The following is a 21,416-nucleotide window of genomic DNA, read 5'->3' as shown; positions in this document are numbered from 1 at the left end:
AAAAACCTTGTTTGTACATGCAGACAATTAAAAAAAATAGAGGTGCATCTTCTTTTCTGTCCTTAAAAAGTTTTCAGCTGCAAACACAAGGCAAGAGTCACACTTTTTTCCCCCCTGAGGTTGCAGAAGTCAAACAAAACCATCACAAATTTCATTGTTGCTGTACATGACTTGCAGGAACAACTACCTCTGACGAGATTTGTTAACTACAGTACTGATGTACACTGTGTAATCCTCAGGGGAAGGCCCTGCAGTCAGCTGTCCCCCCAGAATGGCCTCTTTTCTCCATTCAGGCCACTTTAGGGGTGCTGGGTTAGGAGGGGTACAGCGAGCAGCTTCCAGGCTCCCAGATAGATTCTTTTGAGATCCCATAAGCTCATGGATGAGGAGGAGGAGGAGGAAGGGAGGAAGAACTGTATCACATGTTATGGAACTAGGCAAGACAAAAGAGTAGTTACTAGGAAATGAAAAAAAAATTCAATAAATAAAGATGCAAATAGTTTTCATGTTTAAGCAAGAAATGTGAGAGGTATGAAATGAAGCAGAATTAAGAAAAAGCATTCTGCAGAGTGAATTAGAGAGATTTACAGCTCAATATCAGCTCCCTGTGCAGCTTTGCATTTGAAAGTCAGCTACACAGAGTGCTCTGAAGGATCTCCTTTGCTGTCCGTTGCCAATGCTAGAAAGGTAATGCAGACCAAACCTCTTCAGGGCCTGATATGACTCTCTCTCATACTGTAGCTGAATTCCTCACAGGTATTGATCTCACACGCCTCAGGGGTATGGAAACACATCTTTCCTTGGAGAATGAGGGGCAAAAGGCAGAAGGATGGGACCACTTTACACAAGGGAGTTACTGGCAAGGCAGAAACCTGAATGTAGATCACCCAAGTTCCAAGCTAGCATCTGAACTTCCAGACACCCCTCTTCTGCCTCAAAATGTGAGAAAAGAAGAAATAGAACCAAAACCATGCCACAGTGGTTTGAGTCATTTGAGAGTCCTGGCTGCAACCTCCCACACAGCAATCACCGCACAATCTTGGCTGCTTTCACCACTGCCATCTTACCTTTCCCTCTCAGGCTTTCTGTTGTGTTCTGACATAAACTGGGAGCTGCCTGAGGCAGAAGCTGTTTAAGCTTCCCCATTATTTTGCATGCAACATGAAGTATCATGGGGTATCTCACAGGTTTTGACTCTAAATTGAGTTTTTGAGAGAGAGTCAAATTACTTAATGCCACTTGAGTCCGCCTCCTGAAGCTTTTCCACACCTATGTCACTCGAGTCCGCCTCCTGGAGCTTTTCCACACCTAGGAGCAGCTGGCAGAAGCAGTGGAAGTGAGCAAGAGCCATCTGTGCACATTGCTCAGGTTTTACTACTTCTGCTCACCCTGAGATTTTTGGTATCAGGGAAATTATTTAGGCTGCAGGAAATAGCTCTTGAGGGTAACAAGGATCTGGATAGTGAGTCTGTCCTTAGGCTAGGCAAGCCTAAAAGATGTGCATACAGCAGCAGCTGCTTTGTAGGAATGAGGCCCTGCAAAATTTTTAATGCACACTGATGTCTGAAGTGTTGCTGTGAAGGATTTGTGCAATAGAAATGTGACTGTGTTCCTGTTCCACTGCTAACTATTCCTGTGTGTCTCCTCTCTCAATGTCCTTCAAGGCTTTCCTCTGAATACAGTGATGCATACTGTTCCTGAGGAGTCTTGGGAGAAAATGTAGAGGGCATAGATTTGCTTCAAAGCAGATCCTCAAACATCTGTTTGTACTTACAGCATGAAAATTCAGCACGCTACAGCACATAGCTGCCTGTAGCTTCAAGGCAAACGCAAATGCTACGAGGTATTAAAGACTCATAAACATAAACAAGATAGCCTGGAGCAGCTTATCAGTTAGGTGGTAATGGGTGGGGAAAGGCTCATTGTATATTTAAGGCCCAGGCATTTTCCCACTGACTTTGCCATGTTAGTAATGGGCCAGGGAGAGGAAAACTCTCATGTAATTTAGCCAGGAAATACTGCTCAGGTCATTCAGTCCTGACTCTCTTCTGCTGTGGTTCTTGCTTGCTGCAGCATGGGAGTGCAAGGGCAGTCTCTGGCCAGACACCCTCTGAGTCAGGAGGGGAAAGACACAACTGCTCATGCCAACTCCATTCCTGACAGCCAGGTCACCACCACAGCAGGTTACCCCTGTAGCAGAACAGAGGTTACACTGAAGGAGAAGGGACTTCTCTGGCAGCAGAGCCTTGCTTGCTGGCCATGCAGGAGCATCAGGTCAAGGCTCTGGCCCCAGATTATTGTTTGGGTGGAAAACAAATGAGCAGATGAAGACACTGTCACTTGCTGTTGCTTGACATCACTCTGCGATCACAGGGAAGAGTGGTACTGAGACCCAGAGACACTTTTACTGCTACCTGAGAGACAGGTATCGTGATTAATCTGATAGAAGTTGGTAGTGTTTCAGTCCCCTCCACACCTTCTGGGTGAATGAGAAGAAAAATTGGCTGGCTTGAAGCCTCTGTATAATTTTGTATTAACATCAGATGACTGCCAGTTCTGGTGTAAAGGAGGGGACAGAAACATAAGGCAGGATCTGTTAGGACTTGAGGCACAGAAGCAGAGCTGTTCTAGGGGGGCATAAGCCATTATGGACAACATCTCAGTATCTCTAGTTCACAGTCTTCCATTTAGTCTAATCCTACCTCCTTGGAGATTTCAACTCAAATGCCATTTGCAGCAGCTTTGCCCTGGACAAATGTTGTCTTCTGCCAGCTCCACTGCAGGGACTGTAATCTTTGCCAGCAGAGCAGTAAAAGCAGCTGGGTGGGTCCTCTTCAGTCACCTCACCATCACTTGTTAGAGCTTATTTGTCAGAGCCCTAAATCACAACACAAACACTAGAAATCAACCCAAAATGAATATGGCTAGACCACAAGACCTGAAAATTCTCTAAAAATGTGCATTCTAGTTCAATAAATAGTGCCTTTCCTGGGACAGATAACTTGGGTTCTCCAAGCAAAACAGTGTCAAGAAAAAAAAGCATTTTACACCAATATTTTTTGCAGTATAGAAACATCCCTGTATATTACACGGTACTTACTACAAGGGCAGAAGATTCCAGTGCAGATCCACATTCATTTTTGCATTTTTAGAGGTGAAGGGGGGTTTTCAGTCATGTTGAGCTAATGTGACTGAGCCAACAGGAATTAAAGCTATGCTCTTTTCTGCCTGTTGAGACATGGTGAAAGAAAGCAGCTACCTTAAATCAAAGGGTCCAGATTCAGGGAGGTACTCCAGCTAGAAATCAGAAGCCAGTTTACAGATACTTTGATAACTTGGGCTTTTATTGTTCCACAGGCCCCCAAGATCAGTTGGTGAGGGCTGGGTAAGTTTCCTCATATGGTATTTGAAGGCAAAGACAATCTACATTTGCTTCCCACAGGCAAGCCCAGGCAGCTACAGCATGTTACAAAAAGAGGAGATTAAAAGCAAGTTTTGTAGCACTACTGTATGAAAAGATACAATCGGTTCTACCATTAGGAGCTTAGGAGTTAGGATGGGAAATCTGATGTAGGCACCTTTGAAGCCCCAGTTTTGTCAAGAATATCCCATGCTTTGTCCTGTCTTGAAAACGGAATTGTTTAGCTATTAAAAGAGATTAATGTAATCTCTGTGTCTATGAAATTGGATTTTAAAACTGTTTGCTTACTGTACTATCTCCATGCAGTGAATGAGACCTCTGCTGCTTTTCATGTTGCTATAATTACAGGCCCCACCTTGTTTGAGCCCAGCGTGTGCTGGCATTGCCAGCAGGACAAAGTGCCTGGCAGACTGCAGGAGGAGGCACGTAGCTGGCAGGGAGAGGGAAGCCTCTGTTCCACAGAGGCCACCGGTGATGTTCCGTGTTGCTTTGGACCCCTTAGTGTGAGTAGACCCAGTCACAGAGGGCTACAGAGACAGCTAGGGCAGAGTCTGAGTGAGATGGGCAGAGTCTGAGTGAGATGGGTGGGTTTAGTCCAGAGACAGGGAGATGGAGGGGTGATCCTACAGGACCCTATTGCAAATCATGCCCCCCTCAGGAGGAGACTGACAGACCCCAATCCATCCTGCAAGCAACAGATGGACAAATGGGGGGCAACAAACCCCGGCTGGAGCTTTGGAGAAGAGAATGGACATTAGCAGAAAACATGTCCCAGAGAGGGAGACTGTATTCTCCATCACTGGAGGCTTTAAAGACTTGGCTAGACAATGCCAAAGCTGATTTGATGTAATGTGATAGTCCTGTGCAAAGCAGGAGCGTGGATGACCTTGGGCCTTCACAGGACTCTTCCAACCAACACTTTTGTGTTTCTGTTCTTTTCCTAGTGAAGGAAATGAACACCCTTCAGCTCCATGGATACATGTCTTTTTATGCCAACTAAGGAGCTGGTCCTGCAGTCTTCTTTCCAAAAAGCTAGCAGTAAATGTTAAGAAATCCTAGCCCCTCTCCACCCCTCCTTCTCCCATAGGCAGCAGTGTGTTGTGTCCACCTCCAGTCTCCACTTTGCTGCAGAAACATGGTTTGTGGTCCTGTGAGCATGGTCTAGCCATGAGTGTTGACAGTCCAATTGCTTCACTCAGAACTAAATGGTAGAAGAAGAGATATCCCAGGGCAGGAGGCAATTGTTGCTGGGAATTCTGCTTGTCATTAACTAACCCAGACCATGTCTCCTTGCAGCAGGTTCTGTTCACTTGAGGATCCTGGCACAGTTTCTTTACTGCTGCTTCTACTCATGCACACCACAGACACTTCAGCAGGCTCCTTTTCTGCTAACAGAGGGATCATGAAGCATCGTCTGGCTGCCTGAAACAATGTCTCTCTCTAGCCAGAGATCTGCAACTCCATGCAACTCCAGTCTTTGCAATGTTTGCTAGCCCATTGCATCCTCTGGATGTCCTCTGCCAACTTCCCCCTCTCTGGGGAAAATGGGATCTATTTGCTGAGTTTTTATTTACTCATCATGGCAGACAAGCTTCTGACAAGCCATCTCTCCGCAGTGCTGCAGCCTTACCCTGCTGTCCTGCATGGGTATGAGGTTAAAAAAACCCCAAAACTACAGAGTTTTAAAATGGTCTTTTTTTCCTTTTTGCAGCAGATGAAAATCTAAGTAGTTTTCTCTTTCTCAGAAGTAATCTTGACTGCAGTGGCTTGAGAAGAGCCCTGGCAGTAGCAAGGTCCCTGTTAATGACAGATTGCTCCAGGGCAGGGGATTATTTGGTGCTCTGATACAGGGAGAAGGGCAGAAGAGAAAGAAATCAAATGAGCGGGTGCCTGTAGTTGTTATGCTGCTCCTGATGTATCTGGCAGAGACTGCAGAAATGCCTGGGTGACCAATGGAAGCGCTTGTGTAACATGGGGAGCCCCACACCCCAAACACCACAGGCACAGACTGTGTCATCACCAGCAACAAGCTGTCCAACATTGGTGGAAGGGACAAAGAACCAGCATGTGTCCTCTGCTCTCAGACAGAAAAATAATCTTTTGTATTCCTCTTTCTTTTGGACTTTGTAAACAGTTTGAGACTGTTTATATACAACTTGTTTTGTCCAGTTGGATACATCTGGGTTACTTGTTCCATCTGTTCTCTTCAGTTTTAGGCACCTCTGGACTAATTGCTGTTTCTTTGTCCTAGCTTTTGCCCTCTGAATTCCATAATGCATCAACAGCACACCCATACACAGACCCAATACCACCCTCAAAGCCTCCCAGGGCTCTGAGATGCCCTCAAGGCCAGATCCAAACCCCAAAGTGAAGACATGGCACAAAAGTGCTGCCTCAGGGCTCCTCTCCACCCATGAGTGTTCTGGCAACCGAGTGCCTGTGCTAGCCTTTTCACCCCAAACTGTATTCAGCCCATGATGACTTGGTCTCAGCAGCTCTGTTAGTTCTCCTCACGTGGCAGACAGCAGCCCTACAACCTCTGCTCACTGTGCCAGGTACTGACAGGGCCAGACATTCTGGGGAGCTCTGCAGCAGCAGTATTGTGGTGGCTATGATGAACCTAATTAAAAGAGATTGAATGGAGACAGAAGCAAAGGCAAAGATGGCATCAGTGAAAGATGACACAGAGCAGCTACGGTTCCCTCAGAGCTGCACTAGCACCAAACACTGCACCTTGCTGAAATGTGCTGCTGAATGTACCACATTTTCAAGTTTCAGGGAGACTGGCACAAGGTCTCGGGGAGATGCTACATACATGGGGCTGTATGCATGCTCTGGAGCTGGAGGAGTACCTGGTAAGTGCCGGGAACTGACAACATTTTATATATACACACAGATTTACATGGTCTTTTTGGTATCTGAACATTTGCTACTGCTTAAAAGACAACCCTGTTCTGATCTACCAACTGACAGGATCTTGAGTATTGATTTTAAAGGCACGTGGATAGGCCGGAATGCAGTAGAACCATAGAATCATTTCTGTTGGAAAAGAGTTAGAACAGCATTGGGTCCAGCTGTTCACCCAGCAGTTCCAAGTGTACCACTAAACCATGTCCCTCAGTGCCACAGCTACATGTCTTTTAAATACCTCCCGGAACAGTGACTCCACCACTTCCCTAGGCAGCCTGTTCCAATGCTTGACAATCCCTTTGGTGAACAAATTTTTCCAAGTATTCAGGGCAAAGAAAATTTTCCCCCTCTGAGACAGGTGTGCCCCGTCTGTCACCAGTGGCTCTGCTGTCATGTAAACTGACCCATGATCAAAATTGTGGGTCACACCAGGCTCAGAGATAGGTATTGATCTGTTGTCTCTTTCTGTTTCTTTCCTTATCATCCCCTGCAATTGGTAGGATAAGGGAGAACACTGCCTGTGGTCCAGATCTCTTAATCAATTGTCCCAAAGCTCTGAAGTACCTCCTGATTGCCTTTGCAATCTTAATTGCTGCCTACCTGAAAATTAATAGTGGAGAACAATCTGAGGGTAAGTAACTTTCTCTTCACATCTTTAACCCATGTCCCAGACAGGCAGCAGACCTCCCACAGAAGTGGTTCCAGCCACCATATGGGGTCTTCTTCTCCCTTCAGAAGGGAGTCTTCCATGGCAATGACCTGTCTCTGTTTCTTCATGGACACAGTTTTGACACAGGTTGACTTGACCTTGGTGACAGCTCCATGCAAGGTGAGACACTGTCCCCATTGCTCAGTTCTGCTAGCAGAGCCTTGTACCCATACCTGATCCCGGCCCCACATGATCCTACCTATATCCAGCTAATTTTTTCTTGCAGTCAACCACTTTGGAGCATGTATGTCCTGTTCCTTGCTGAAAGTCCAGTGCAGCATGATCCTGGTTATGAGCATTTGCTCTCAGGGACTGTAACATTAACAAAATACCTGGTTATATTATTAATAAAAGCCATCCACATATCTATAGAATGATTAGTTAATGCTGCTTTCTCTTTGGCTAGTGTAGCATAGCTAAGGTATAAAGACAGATTTGTATTGGTAAGGCTTCCAGACCAAAGGGTCAAATCATATTTGCCATCAGCAATGTGTTGTTGAGAGTATAAACTGAAAACTCAGTAGTCACCAACCAACAACATTGCCTGAGCACCAGAAAACATGGAAAAGTTCTTGACTCTGGCCCAGTAGGGCTGCCACTTAGATATTTTTGAAATTTAATTAAGCAAATGTCATCATTCCTAACACAAACCATCTTGCGGTGAGCATGCTTTTGAGTGCTCAAAGCAAAGCAGAAAGGAGCACTGGAACCCTGAGGAGTTAGGAATCATTCCCATATTAGGTACTATTTCCACAATGAAATGCACTCCCAATTTATCCATTTTCATTATGCCAATTTATTGTATTTATGGACTAGGGATGTGTGTTTAGATTAAAACCTCATTTTTGTAGGTGCTACATGAACAAGTCATGTAACAATCCCTGTTCCTGCAGACTCCAGTGCAGTGCCACGGTGACCTGGAAGCAGGAGATGAAGGACAGTGCCAATGGGGAGAATGTGCAAACTGATGTGCCCAGCAAAAAACCACATTCTTCAAAGCAGGAAAAAATTTGCTTTTCAGGAGAAAACTGTACAGTGTGAAAATGCTCACGGTCTATGCAGACATCTCATTTTTATTTAAGGATGGGTGAAGTGCTTATGAAACAAGACAAATAAAAAGCCTGAGAAATTTCAGTTCTCCATCCAGAGAACAAATATATCAGGTTGTTCCACAGTGACCTGTCAAGCCTAAATTTAAAAGGGAAGAAGAGGACAGTTCAGGCTCTGTACCCATTGCAGCTTGCTCTCTGTGTTCCCACTTCCATCAACAGCAGGACCTTCACCACTGCCATCTCCCCATCCTTGGAAAAAGGGACCGAGAGAAATATTACTCACAGACTTCAGATGTGACAATTAATCCACCCACTGTCTGCAGTGACTTATAACAGCAACTTGCATTTTCCAAAGAAATTTTGGCATGGAGGAGCTTGAATGTAACTGTTAATGTGTGTAAATGTCACGTAAATGAGCCTGTTTGAAAACAGGGCTCAATTGTGTAGCTAAAAAGCCATGAAGGACTTCAGGATACACCTCCACTGCACCAAGTGAAGGTGGTCTGCAGAGCCCGAGGTGCCCCCAGGGCTAGAATCAGCATAGCCAGGTTGACCAAAGCCTGGCTGAAGAAGCTTTGCTCTTTTGCTGCAGTGTAACCCAGTGCCAATGCAGACATACACCCCTTCCTACCCTCACAGCACCCCTGCATGGTACTGCACAGCAGCACATGGTGGTTCCAGCTGGAAACAGCTGCTGTGGGTGTGGTGTGGATACATCTGCAAGTGCTCACATCCCCCATCTATGCTCGGTCACTCCTCACTTCTCTGAGATGACCCCAGAATCTGTTTCACAGGAGGTGGTAGGACCCAAGGGAGCAGGTGGGACACTCAAAGCAGCTTTAATTCAGTGGTGGGGGTGGAAAGGCAGCTGAGAGAACAAGCAGTGGTGAGACGAGACACTGGAATCTGAAGGTCTGGGCAGCAGATTATTAATGAAGAGGCTTGTTTAAGTGTCTTGGTAATGTGGCAGTGAGAAACCTTGTTATTACTGCTTTCAGCACAGAGTGCATATACAACATGGTATTGTGAAATCTTGAAATCTTTGTACACAAATACAGTTAGGAGAAGAAAAAAAGAAAAACTTGGCCATATTTCTGAATATACTCACTTCTTCTGAAAATAATATCACAGCCAGAACAGGCCTGCTATATTCAACTCTCATGCACAAGCCCTCATACCTGGCTTAATAATCATAATGAACTATGAGGGAAAGGTAAATAGTCTTCATTCCACATCTCTAAGGATAATAGTAAGAAGGAAGAGATTTCAAACATTGGTAATGACTTGTAGAGCAGCACATTGCTTAAAACATTGACTATGAGCCAAGAAATACCCCTCAAGGCTGCAATCAAAAACAGTTTTTGGCTCTGTACTGTGAACAGAAACTTTATTTGATCAACAGAGTTATTGCAACAGACTTGCTGTTGAGAGTCTGGAAGCTCATCTCTAATGTGGCACCCCTCACTAAAGTTAAAGATCCTGCATGGGAAAGCTCTGGGCTCATGAAATGCAGCACTGGCTCACAGCTTCAAGTTAATTGTGATGACCACTGAGGAGAGTTGATGCTCCTCACCCGGCTGGCACAGAAGTCTGTGTAACTTTTCATGGGGAAATAAGAGAGATCTGAGACTGCCAAAAATACTCCTCTCTGTTTTTGCAAGTAGCTGTTGATCTGGGAGAATGAAATCAGCTGAACCGTTTTTTTGTGAAGAGCTTCAGCCTATTGTCCTCAACAACAGCACAAGTACAGGGGCAATCTCTGACCTATAGGCCTTGCCAGGCTAAGAAGAAAACAGATGGGGATTAGCCCCCCTCCTGGCCAGAAAAAACACCCACCTGCCAGAGAATATTGGCAGGGAGAAAAGGAAGGAACTGAAAATTAATTTTTAATAGAGTTTCTCAGAAAATGGCAGACCTTCTCAAAGCATTTCAGTCTGGTTTTGTTGGTTTGTTTTTTTTTTTTTAATGCAAAGTAGACATTTCAGTAGAGATCTGGAAAACTGAAGGTCTATTACTCCTATAAATATCTGCAATCAGAAATGGGTTTCCTGCTGGCATCACTAAGGAAAAAAAAGAGAGGGGGTTGTTAATATCAGAAAGTAATTTTCAACAAGAAACAACAAGCTATACTGATCTGAAAAAACAAAAAATTATACTGACTGCTCCTGAATACCACACACTGAACTGTATCCAACTGATTGCTCAGGGACCTATGGATAATTGGCATTTCCATGCTGACGGTTTGGTGATCTGGCAAAAGAGAATCTTCCCCAACCATGGAAATAAAATTATAAAAAAATTTAGAGGCTCCTGTTCAGCAAAAAGAAACCAGTAATGCACAGAGACCTCAGCCTGTATCAGAGACACAAGAGCTCTGATGCAAACCAGACATGAGCTGCCTGAGTTCCTCAGGAGAGAAGAAGGAATTTCAGACTAGTGCCATAGTCCTACAGCCCAGAGAAGCAACTAGGTGCTCACACAAGCCATGATAAAGAAGACCAGAATACAAAAAAAAACCCTAAAAAAGCTAGAGATAAACATATTTTTGGGATATGATGTATGCTGACTGACATCCAAACACTGGCATAGCTTGCCCAGAAAAGTGATGTCCATCACTGGAAATGTTAAAAGAGAGGTAGGATGATCCAGTGAAACAATGACCCTGCCCACAGCAGTGGGGGTGGACCAGATGATCTTTGAATGTCTCTTCCAACCCAAACAAAATTATCAATTTCATGATTTCTTACTTCAGCACAGAAAGCCTAAATTTTTTTGGTTGTGACAGTCTGAACTGCCATTAAAAGCAATGTGCCTTTTCCAAATATCATTTTTTTCAAACAGAAGAGCACTAACATAATGATTTTTTTTCCCCAAAGAATGGGGCAACTCAAAGAGTTTTCAATGAGCTTTAGAGATTGTGACTTTTTTATTCAAATCCAGGCATTATGAAAAGAGGCGAAGATAAATTGTTATGTTCAAAAATTTACCTTTCCAACAAGAGGGAAAATATAGTGTCAAGGTACAGAAGAGGGAAAACACTGGGAAAGGGGAAAAGCAAGAATGTGTCCAGTGCTGCCTTCAGGCTTTATGTTTGACAGAAACAAAACAAGACACCTATAGAAAAATAGAATGTCTTTCTGTATGGGGGAGATGATATGACTGTTACACCTGATTCCTGCTTCAAAAAACATGCAGTGTCTCCATTGCTTGGTGATGGCTGCAGGTAGAAGCATCTACAGCAACTTAACACCAGTGAGCCCTGCAGAAAGAGTGGAGGGGAGACCACTGCTGCAGGAACAACTTTGCAAGCAGTGAAAGCCCATAAGGAAAGGTAGTACCTACTACTGTGAACAAAAAGCTCATTTGTAATTAAAAGCAAATCCTAAGAAGACTGTGTTGCATCAGTTGGAAGCACACACGGATTTGGGGCAAACTGGGGAAATCTCTAAGGTTGACATTTGTGTTCTTCTGCCTCATACACCCAGAGAGGTGTGTAAACACATTCCTGTGCCATGTGCTCTAGGATGGCCCTGCTTGAGCAGGGAGCTGGACCAAATGCCCCACTGTGGTCCCTTCCAGCCTTACACTTCCTGTGATTCTGTGGTACTCAGGAATAAACGCTGAGGTAAGACACGGGCATTTCACACCCCCAGTGCTCCCTTGTCAGGGTGCTGAGGAGCAACAGTGCAGCACTGATTCCTACTCGTGCCTCTGTGGAACCACGGACCTGTGGCTGGACTCCAGGTTCATAAATACGACACCTCAGATCAGGTACTGGCCTGGTCCCCGGCCAACTCCAGCAGCAAAGCCCTGTGGAGGTATCTCAGAGGCTTGCTCAAAGGCAGTCACTGATGCAGAGGCTCCTCCTATTACTTACAGGAACTACTGAGACCTGAGAAGTGGCTGCTGGGCTGATGCAGCCCAGTGCATTGCCCACTGGTCACAGGGAGACACCATGAGCAGAGCCATGGTTATTTCTACCCCCTCAGGAAAAGGGTGTCCCCATGCTTTCCCTGCACAGGCTCTGCCTGCCCCCCTTAATCCCCCGGAGTTCCTGCCTGCCAAGGAGGGAAAGGGGCCTGATGGCAACACTGTGGCTCCCTAGCATGGGTAACATTTGATGGTTCAGGAGAGCTGGGAACAAAAAGCAGGCTTGAAGCAAACAGCCCCATCCCATCCAGCCATGCAACATGACTCAACAGATCCGCACAGGCAGGGCTGTGCAGGCTGTGAGCAGAAACCAAACACAGAGTGTGCAGCGGGCTGGCAAGCTGGGCCTTTTTTTTTTTTTTTTTTTTTTTTGTGGTGGAGTCTTATCCTTCTCTTGTATTTAAGCAACACGTCCAAGAGGAAGAAAGGCTGGAAGAAAATACTGACTTACCATGAGGTGGGGGGCCTCTCACCAAGATCTGCAGTGCAGCTAAGAGGGATTTTGCTTGTTTTCCTACAAATGGTGGCTTTGCAAGGGGATGGAGAGAGATGGAACGCGCAGGGAGAGGGCTGAGATAGGCAGGATACCCTGTGGCAGACAGAAGCTCCTCAGCTTGTGTAACTTGCCAGAGTAGAGAATTGCTCTGACAAGTTACACAGGCTTCTACAGCAGCTATGAATTTGATCCTATAAAAAACAAGGATCAACAACTTAATCACATGCCTGGGTCACATGGAAGCAAGGACAACATGCAGTAGGAAATGTTGACTTTTTTTTTTTTTGAGTGTGTTTGTTTTTTAACATAAAATGGGAGTGAGGAGTGAAATTTGGGTGGGGCTTTCTACTATTCACTGTGAGGAAATAGAAAGTGTTTGCAACAGCTCCTGCTTTGTTTTGCTCTCTCTCAAGAGCACGGGGCCCTCTCCAGGCTCTGCCAGGCTGGTAATGCCGCAGTTTTTCCTGGACTCCCAGGTTGTTCTGCAGCCCAGAGAAACCCTCACGCTGTCTCATTAGGACTCATCGACAGAGCCGAGCTGGCGTGGGCTAAGGGCAGGAGCTTTGGCTGAGTGCCTGGCACAGCCGTGAGCCGCTGGCAGCAGTGCTTGGCAGCGCTGTCTTTGGAAAAAGATGACGGTATCCAGAACGGGCGATGTCAGGATGGCGGCCCGGGGAGGCCGCGGGGAGGAAGGCCGTGCGGGGCAGCTGCGCGCCAGGGAACCTGAGTCACGGCGGTGCCGCGGGCCTGCAGCCGGAGCTCCGGACCTGCCTGCAGCCCGGAGCACAGGCCTGGCGAGGCGGCACGCAGCTGACAGGGCTCCCATCGAGACCTGCCTCTTGCCAGCGGCCTTGAGAAAGAAATGCTGGCTGGCACCGCGTGCCGCAGGCAGCCCTCCCTGGGGACAGGCCTCTCAGCCGCAGCTCGGTCAGACCCGGCGCTCGCTGCCTGGGCAGATTTTGCTGGTTACTGCGGGGTATTTTTTTCCTAAAGACACGTGTCCAGATCATCTTGTCTGCAAGCATCTCAAAGTGAAACAGTTTGTTTTAACTCACAGAAGCCTCTGGGTTTCATACTGTTCTGTCTCCACCTCCCTTCAGAGACTCATATCAACCAACAAACCACCTTCTTTTCTTTTTTTCTTTACAGTTTTCAAATGAAAGCCTTGTCTTTACCTACTTCTATCATGCAGTATCCAGTTACAGATCTACAGGTCTCACACTTGTGGGTGGTTTCCAACAATCCTGTTCGCACTGGGCATAGATTTTTGCAATGGGCCAAAGTCACAGCAGGTCAATCAATGCCTGCTCCGTCCACCACAGGGAGTGCAGCAAACCAGCCCTCCCAAAGCTTTGCTCTCTTCCACCATGAGGCCTTTATATAGGTGCAGCTATTTCAGCAAAGCTTTACTGATGAATCTCACGTGCACACATGTAAAAACAGCCCAAGTGTGCCTACCTGAAGCTGGGAGAGCTGCGTGGAGCCAGGCTTCTGCCTCCTCACACAGCTCAGCCAGCAACCAGCTGTGGGGCATGCTTGGCTCAGTTCTTTCCTTTTAACTCCTCTGGTATAATTAAAGCAGTATAGACTCAAATGTGGCTGCAGTGATGCTGCTATAAAAACACAGGAAGGGAAACTAGATTTAACAGAGCATGACCCTTCATACTTGCATAACTGTTCACACTGGTACTTCTACCAGCATCAATCTCCTTGTGAAAATGTAAATTATATCCCCAGTCAAAAGTCCTGCACAGGCACAGACACTGTGGGCAGATAAGACCCATGTGCTACTCAGTGGGAACAGTTTGTGTCTTGCAAAGTATCCTTCTGGTTTAGAGGAGCCAGAAATATAAAGGAGAATATTTGCTTTTCTTTTAAAAATAGCTTGTTCTAAGGAATGTATTTTTCAACCATGAGAGAATACAACATGGAAGGGATACAGGACCTAATAACCCACCTGGAAATACTTTGTATGGAAAAGCAGTTTAGCCAGTTTGGGGATTGAGCCAAAGAATTATCAGACAGGCCTTGCTTGATATGATTTGGGTTTGTGGCAGCTTTTACAGCCCAGCAGGATTTCCCAAAGCTGAGGTGCTTTTAAGCTGCCCGTGTATGTGCCTGGCCCTTTTTGCAGTCCTGGCTTTTGGCCAAAGTGATTTCTGTTTGTGAGGGAGTGAACAAGTGAGGATCATTACAACTTGGAAGGAGCTCAGTTCTTGCTGGATGAGAGCTATGGAGACACAGAACGGGACAAAACAAGTATAGAAATGTACCACAAAGTGGGAGCTGGTAAGGAGATGGCACGCTCCTGCAAATTTCAGCTATTTAGGGCATGGTTTGCAGGCTGTGGGACAACTCTTATGCAGAAGTAGGGGAACCTGGATGCAGGAGAACAAGAGTTATTCAGTAGAATCTGTGTGTATCTCCCACTCTGAGGCAATCGCATGTCAGCAGGTCTATATTCTGACCATGGAGGGGTGGCTTCTTCACAGGCGTGATTCTGCTCCTCATCCTTCATGGTCATGAGTGACCATACACTTATACACACCATAGGAGCAGCAGTGTTAAAAATTGTGAATTTTCAGAAGTCAACAGCAGATCCTCTACTGCACTCTCTTCAAGAGGAAGGAAAAGCAGTTCAATGAAAAGGTAAAGATGGGGACACTCTGTAACCTTCCTTGCCCCACCAAGTATTTTTTTAAGGTAAAAAGAACTTCTAATGAAACTATCCCACTGCCTGAAGGACAGAACAAATGAACTCTGACATCCATGAGGCACCCCAGGTAGCATTTCCAAATGAAAATTTATGGGTCTTTTAGGAATCTTGGGGTGAGGGGAAAGAGAGGAGGAAAGAAGAAAGCTAAGTTCCATGGAAAGCTGCTATTCTTCATTGAATCTAAAATAGAACTTCTTGGAAGTTTACCAACCAGGCATTTTTGTGTGGAAAGCACTAACTGTGCAGATTGGGCACTGTCCAAGTTAAAATACACACCAGTTCTGGATGGGAATAGTGTTAGGGGTCAAGATGTGTTGACTCTGAAATACCTGCCAAAGAGTCCCTGCTATGGCAAGACTTGGGACCTCACAGCAGCTGTTAATTTTTATACAGCACATTATAGGTCTGGCTCTGGGTCTCCAACTGTGCATCCTCAGGATTTCAGGGAGGTGTCAGTGAGTTCTGGAGTGTAGCTTGTGCTATACACTCAGTCCAGATTCAGTCAGTTCACTAAGTGGAGTCCCGGAAGTTTGCTTGGTTTTCCTTTTCTGAGTTTGACACCTGCATTTGGAGAGATGACTTATGCCCAGCACTGCACTTGCAGCAAGGGATTGGAAGGGAAGGGATGTTGGAGTGTGGTTTTTCAGGACTGTGTTTTTTCAGGACAGGTTTTTCAGTAAAAGGACTGTTTTGTTCAATCCAAGTGTCTTTTTTTAAAGACTAAATCCATGTCTAGCATGAATCAAGGCACAGAAGGAGCAGAAAACAAGCTGGGAAACTAGACACTTCGTGGAGTGTGATGGAATTTGCTAGAATTTAAGGATTTTTACATTGATGCGTACTAGGGTTCGTGTTTCACACAATATTGATGCTTGACATGAGTCTTCGGGCATTGGATGAGGACAGGGAATGGGAGCACAGTTTTCAGCTTGGGAGGTTTCCTCCTCCCACTGAAAAGACCCAGACTTAACCTTGCTGTACCAATTGATCTCATGCATGGTAAGAAGAATTTTGAGTTTTTTTCCTAGCCCTCTTCAAACTCTTTCTTCCACACTTGCCATGATAGTATTGGAGCACCCACCTTTTCCATCTGCTTCTCTGCAAACACTGGCCCATGCAATTCCTCTGTGCTTCACCTTGTGCTGAACCTGATGCTGTTCTTGGTGAGTCAAATCCAATGAGGCATCGAGATGATTTGACTCGTGCCTAGGAAAAGCATGGTGCTGAAACTCTTCTTTGGTTCTGCGCCATGGGGAAACCCTTTGTCGAAATGGGTTTGTGTTTCCCTGCCCCAGCTGTCCCCAGTCTCGCACTGTCACCCTTAGATGTACACACTACATGTATCTCAGCAAGCAAGGCTTTGCCACCCGGCGCTGCTCTGAGAATACCTGATTTTTTTCACTGTAATTTGGAGGGAGAAGCCTGTGTTCGTATTCTTGCCTGAGGCACAGCATAGCTCTTGAGCAGGACTTGTATTTCTGGTTTCTTCACAATACCAACTTTATCAGTCAGATGAAAGCTGAACTCCAGTTTTTCCAAAGAGGGTCACAACAAGCTTGGCTAGAGCCTTGTGCCAGTTAGCTGGGACTACACAGAACACAGCCACTTGGTTCAAGCAGTGTCTCTCTCATAAACACATAGAGCACCTCAGTATCCTCTTGCTTCTCTGCTTTCATGGTCCAGTTGCTCAGAAATGGGACAGGATGCAGCAAAGTCAATGTATGTATGTCTGAGTATCTACCTGTGTATGAAAGGTGTGATCAGCATGGTTCTTGCTTTTGGGTAGTGTAAAGCTAGCATCCTTGCTGGTGGGAACTTCCAAAGGGGAGAGAGAAGGGACAGCAGAGCTGATCCCACATGGTGTCATCTCTGATGGGCCAGGAGAACTGCTAGGAGTTATATTCTTATCAGATCAAAGCTGCATTCCCTGGTGGAAGCCAAGTGAAAACTTACGTGCCTGTTTGGCAGCCTGTCATTTAGAAAGGGATAAGCTCGAGACTAACCCAGAAGCTAATGAGAGGGAGGAGACTGGGACTGTATTGAAAAATTCCCTGAGAAGAGAGGCAGATGACAGAGGAGCCAAGCCTGTCTCTCTGTCCAAGTACTGAAGTACTCGAGCTTGCAAGGACAAGGGAGTCATGTGATCTGTGCTGGAGCACAGGCACCTCTCCTGCAGAGAGGGCAGATGCTGCACTAAGTCAGGATGTCTCCCGGAGAGAAGCTGAGTGCTGGGAGAAGGATAGGAGGTTTTCAAGGAGCAGTACAACCCGTAGCTCTGAGAGGCAGGGTCTGGTGTGAAAGTGTGAGCAGACTGGGGTTTTAGTTGCTCTGGAAGAGCTAGAACATAGCAGCTGAGCAGAAAATTTAAACTAAATGTTTTTTATCCTCAGAGAAAGTACTGGAAGGTAGTGGCTGACCCTTGGGAATAGGTTAAGTGAGCCAGAGAGCAGCAGTGATAAGAGCGTGGAGGTGTTATTGATGCACTCCCTCAAGGCTTGGCATGTGCTCCATTGTGTCTGTGTGTCTAAACTTGAGGAGCTGAGTCTCTCATATTTTTTTTTTTTTTTAGGCTGGCAACTTATGGTAGCATAAGCAGATCTGTCTCAGTGTTGTGGTGATGGCAAAGGAGAATTTAGAGAAATGGGGAGTAGGATAGTTTTGTGAAGTGGCCTGTGCATTTCTGAGGTGTGAGGATAAGAGGCAGCTGGGAACAGGTGTTATGGTTTTGGGATCCCTGAGTGGGTAAAAGGCTGGGAAGACATCAGTAGGGTCTTGAAAGATTCTTGGCAGGTAGCTCTGGGTGAAGGAGGCATCTGTACAAGGTGGTCTTGCAACACCTCTGCAGGGGCAGAGATGACCAAGCAACCTGAGCTTGGTGTGAGGCGAGACATATAACAGGATAGTGGGCACATGGTCTGGCACGTGCCTAAACAACCCCCAAACCAGCCAACTCTGTACTCTTCAAGGGACTTTACTGTAACTCGAAGGAGGATTATTTACTAAGACCACTTGCTTTTTTCCTTTTTAAAAGAAAAATCAGTGCTTCATCAAAAGACAGTGTAAAGCAAATGAAAAAAATAAAGTCACAGTGCCAGGAAGTACAGACCAAACCCACATCCCATGAGAACTAACCTGCTTGTAGCTTTGCATCAAAAAATATTAATCCATTGATTGCCCATTAAAAATTCCCTTTGTCTCTTCTCAGTTGTGGTGCATGCTTGAGATCTTAAAGATGGCACTGTCAGTCCTTAAAGCAATATTTGACATCAATTTACTCATTAACTTTCAAATGCAGGACACTGAAAACCTTTTCCTAAGGGCATCTTTGTGTTCTGTTTGAGAGAGTTACTGTTGTTTTCCCACCTCCCCTGAAGGGTTGTTTACAATACCATCTCTCCCTTTTAATCCTCTTTTCCTTTCATGTCCAACAAACAGTGTTAAACAGAACATGGGGGAAAAAGCAGATCTCACACATTATAATTATCTATAGTTAACTGAAGAAATGCTTCACATTTAGAGGTCTCATTTTGTAGATTATTGCTCAAGAAGCTTTTTCCTATGTTTTTCCATACAAAACCTCTGTTCTTTCAAGCTCGAGGTTTGCATATATAGTAAGTCTGATAAAGGGTTTCTGAGTTAATGTGCACTCTGTGCAGAGACTGAGCTGCCACAAACAGGATTTTCCTTATGAGATCCTGTGCAAGGGATGTCTTGAGATGTACACACAAGAATGTGGACAGTACCAAGATGTTAAGCCATGACAGAAAACATTACATTTCGAAACTGGCTGCTGTTTCTGCTGGTTATTTTTAGAGTTTCCCTTAATTTCTCTACTCTTTTTGCCCTATATCTGAGCACTTCAAGACTGTGAATATATTTAGAGTAACAATTTTTCTGTGGGGAGGTGTGGGACTCCACATTACACAGCTCTGAGAGGCTATTGTTTGATGAGCACTTCATTCAGCAGCAGCACCAACATAAGCATCCCCTGATTTCCCCTTCCCCTCTCCCATCACTCACTCACCCCTCAGCTGTGCCAGTTTCTGTGCTGTGTGGGAAACATATCACAGAACACATCCAGGTTAAAAATAGCTGGATAAGAGAGAGAGAAAAGGAGAGAGAGAAATGAATTTCAGAACCTGGACTAATATCCCAAATACACCTCCAAAGCCGATACAACAGATCTTTTTAGCTCAGATTCCATCTGTCTGTCCAGCTCCATCAATAATTTGTACCTGATTTCATGTAGGACTGAAAGGTAGAAATTTCAACAGCTACTGATTTCCTCTCTAAATTTTGTGCAAACCGATTGCTGTGTGAGGGGCAGGGACCTCAGCTAAAGAAATGCAGCCAGCAGTCCCGTGGCTAGTGAGTATGTGCATGCTGGCTGGCCATGTATGGATTAGCTGATCAGCCAGCATATATGGACCTAACTACAGCCCAGGAAAGGGTCTTGGAGCATATAATGAGGGAAGAGTGGGGCTCATTGCAGCCATTTTATTTTAGGAGGAGAGGAGAGAAGGGAGGTGAGTATGAAGCAGTGGTCAGAGACACACAGGAAACCAAGAGCCATTAGTTCCACTGCTCACAAAGCAATTTGTTTCAAAAAGGCCTGAAATTCTATAAAATAAGACCTCTTCTGCACGTGAACCTGTAAATCAAGTGAGCCTGTAAATCATACAATTTGGGAGGAAGCTGAGAGCTCAGCCTCGCATTCTTGTTTAGACTTCAGCAACCACTTCTGCTTTTAGCATTCTGAACACCAGAGGAAACCACGGATACTGATTTCTTTCCCGTACTCAAATGTCATTTAAAGCCCTTGTTTCTCCTGAATAACTCTTTTAAGCACTTGCTTCATTTCTGTTCCTACCTGCCTCCTTTCCAATCTACTACAGCTTGTCAAGAGCTGTGCTCCATTCTCTTCTTTCGTATCCTTCATGCTTCCCCTCCAATGGATGGCCTCAAATGTGGTACAGGGCATTACACAAAATATTCAGTGAATTGTATCTGAAAATAATGTGTAAACAAAAGTTGGCCCTTCCTGCCCACCCCTTCTGAGGGAAAAGAGACCTTGGGTCTCCTCACTGCTTTTGCTGATCTGCAGAGGGGACTGGGTGGGATGGGAGCCACAGGGTGGAACAGTAGCCATGAGACACCCTATGAGCCATGGCCGTAGTCCATGGTCAGAAAAGGCTCTTTATGATCCTGTTCTGAGGTGTTTTTTCAGCGTCTGGTTGCACGTGCAGGATGCAAGCGGAGCTGTGTGGCTGTGTGTGGGGGACTGCGTCTGTGTCGGAAGCACACACTGTCTTTGGCAGAGGAGTTTTCATTGGATAGAAACCAGCTCTATTCCTACCATTTGTGGTCTTCCCCAGTAAGAGAAGTTATCATTGCCGTGGGCAGGTCTTGGGTTTCTCCAGGTGGGAAACCAGAGGTTTTGGGCAGTTGGGGATTTTCCTGGTGTGGGAAATCCCTGGGTGGCAATAATCCAGTGTATTGGGCTGTGTGCCATCCCTGCTGCAGACACCCAGGAACATTACTGGGAGTTGCACCCAGTGTGATCTGTTTGCAGATACTCCAGTCTCACCACATGTCTGGAACAAGGTGTGATGGGAAAGGCCTGAGAAGCCTCCCAGGGAATCTGCCCGCGTTAATTCCCTTGTCATTGCATACCTCTGGGTCTGCTCCAGTCTGCACACTGGGGGAGCTGCTACAGCTCAGCTCAGCTCCTGCAAGAGAAGTGTCTTCATAGGCTTTCCTAGCACTGATTCCACTTCTGGAACTAGTTCCTGTAGGGAATTGTCTTTCCCCAAATGGAAAAATGTAGCGATTTTGCATGGTACTACGGGGGACCTGTAAAGGAGATCTAAAGCAGAAGCCAGGGCTGCCTTGCTGGAAGGGAGTGCTAGAAGGTCCCATCTTCTCATCAGACACAGGAGCAGGGGAGGTGCTGGTGAATCTTTACCAACATGGAGCAGCCTTATGCAGAGTGGAGGGGCGCTTACATTGACGTGAGTGATGTTAGGATCTTGCTTTATTCTTGGGTAACTACAGAATTTGGGGAAGTGGTGGCAGGGGAGAATGATCAGAAAGCTGGCAGAAATTGTGTAATTGGTGTATCAAAGGTCTTTTTACTTTCCTCCAGTCACATTTTAACAGTACCCATTTTATTCTACGTGTCA

General features: G+C 45.7%; 1 long non-coding RNA gene across 2 annotated transcripts in view; it reads right to left on the bottom strand.

Annotated features, from left to right (window-relative positions):
* The window catches only part of LOC119697498, a 71,071-nt gene that overhangs the window by 21,775 nt on the left and 27,880 nt on the right, over positions 1 to 21,416 (bottom strand). Inside the window, exon 2 of one of the 2 annotated variants that reach the window (XR_005255855.1) lies at positions 19,259 to 19,326. The exons of the other annotated variant lie outside the window; for it this stretch is intronic. This is a non-coding gene — a long non-coding RNA (uncharacterized LOC119697498). The remainder of the gene's footprint in view (positions 1 to 19,258; positions 19,327 to 21,416) is intronic. 2 annotated transcript variants of the gene reach the window in all.

The sequence above is a fragment of the Motacilla alba genome, chromosome 1 (assembly GCF_015832195.1).
Source record: "Motacilla alba alba isolate MOTALB_02 chromosome 1, Motacilla_alba_V1.0_pri, whole genome shotgun sequence".
NCBI lineage: Eukaryota > Metazoa > Chordata > Aves > Passeriformes > Motacillidae > Motacilla > Motacilla alba.
This window is presented reverse-complemented; position numbering and strand designations above follow the sequence as displayed.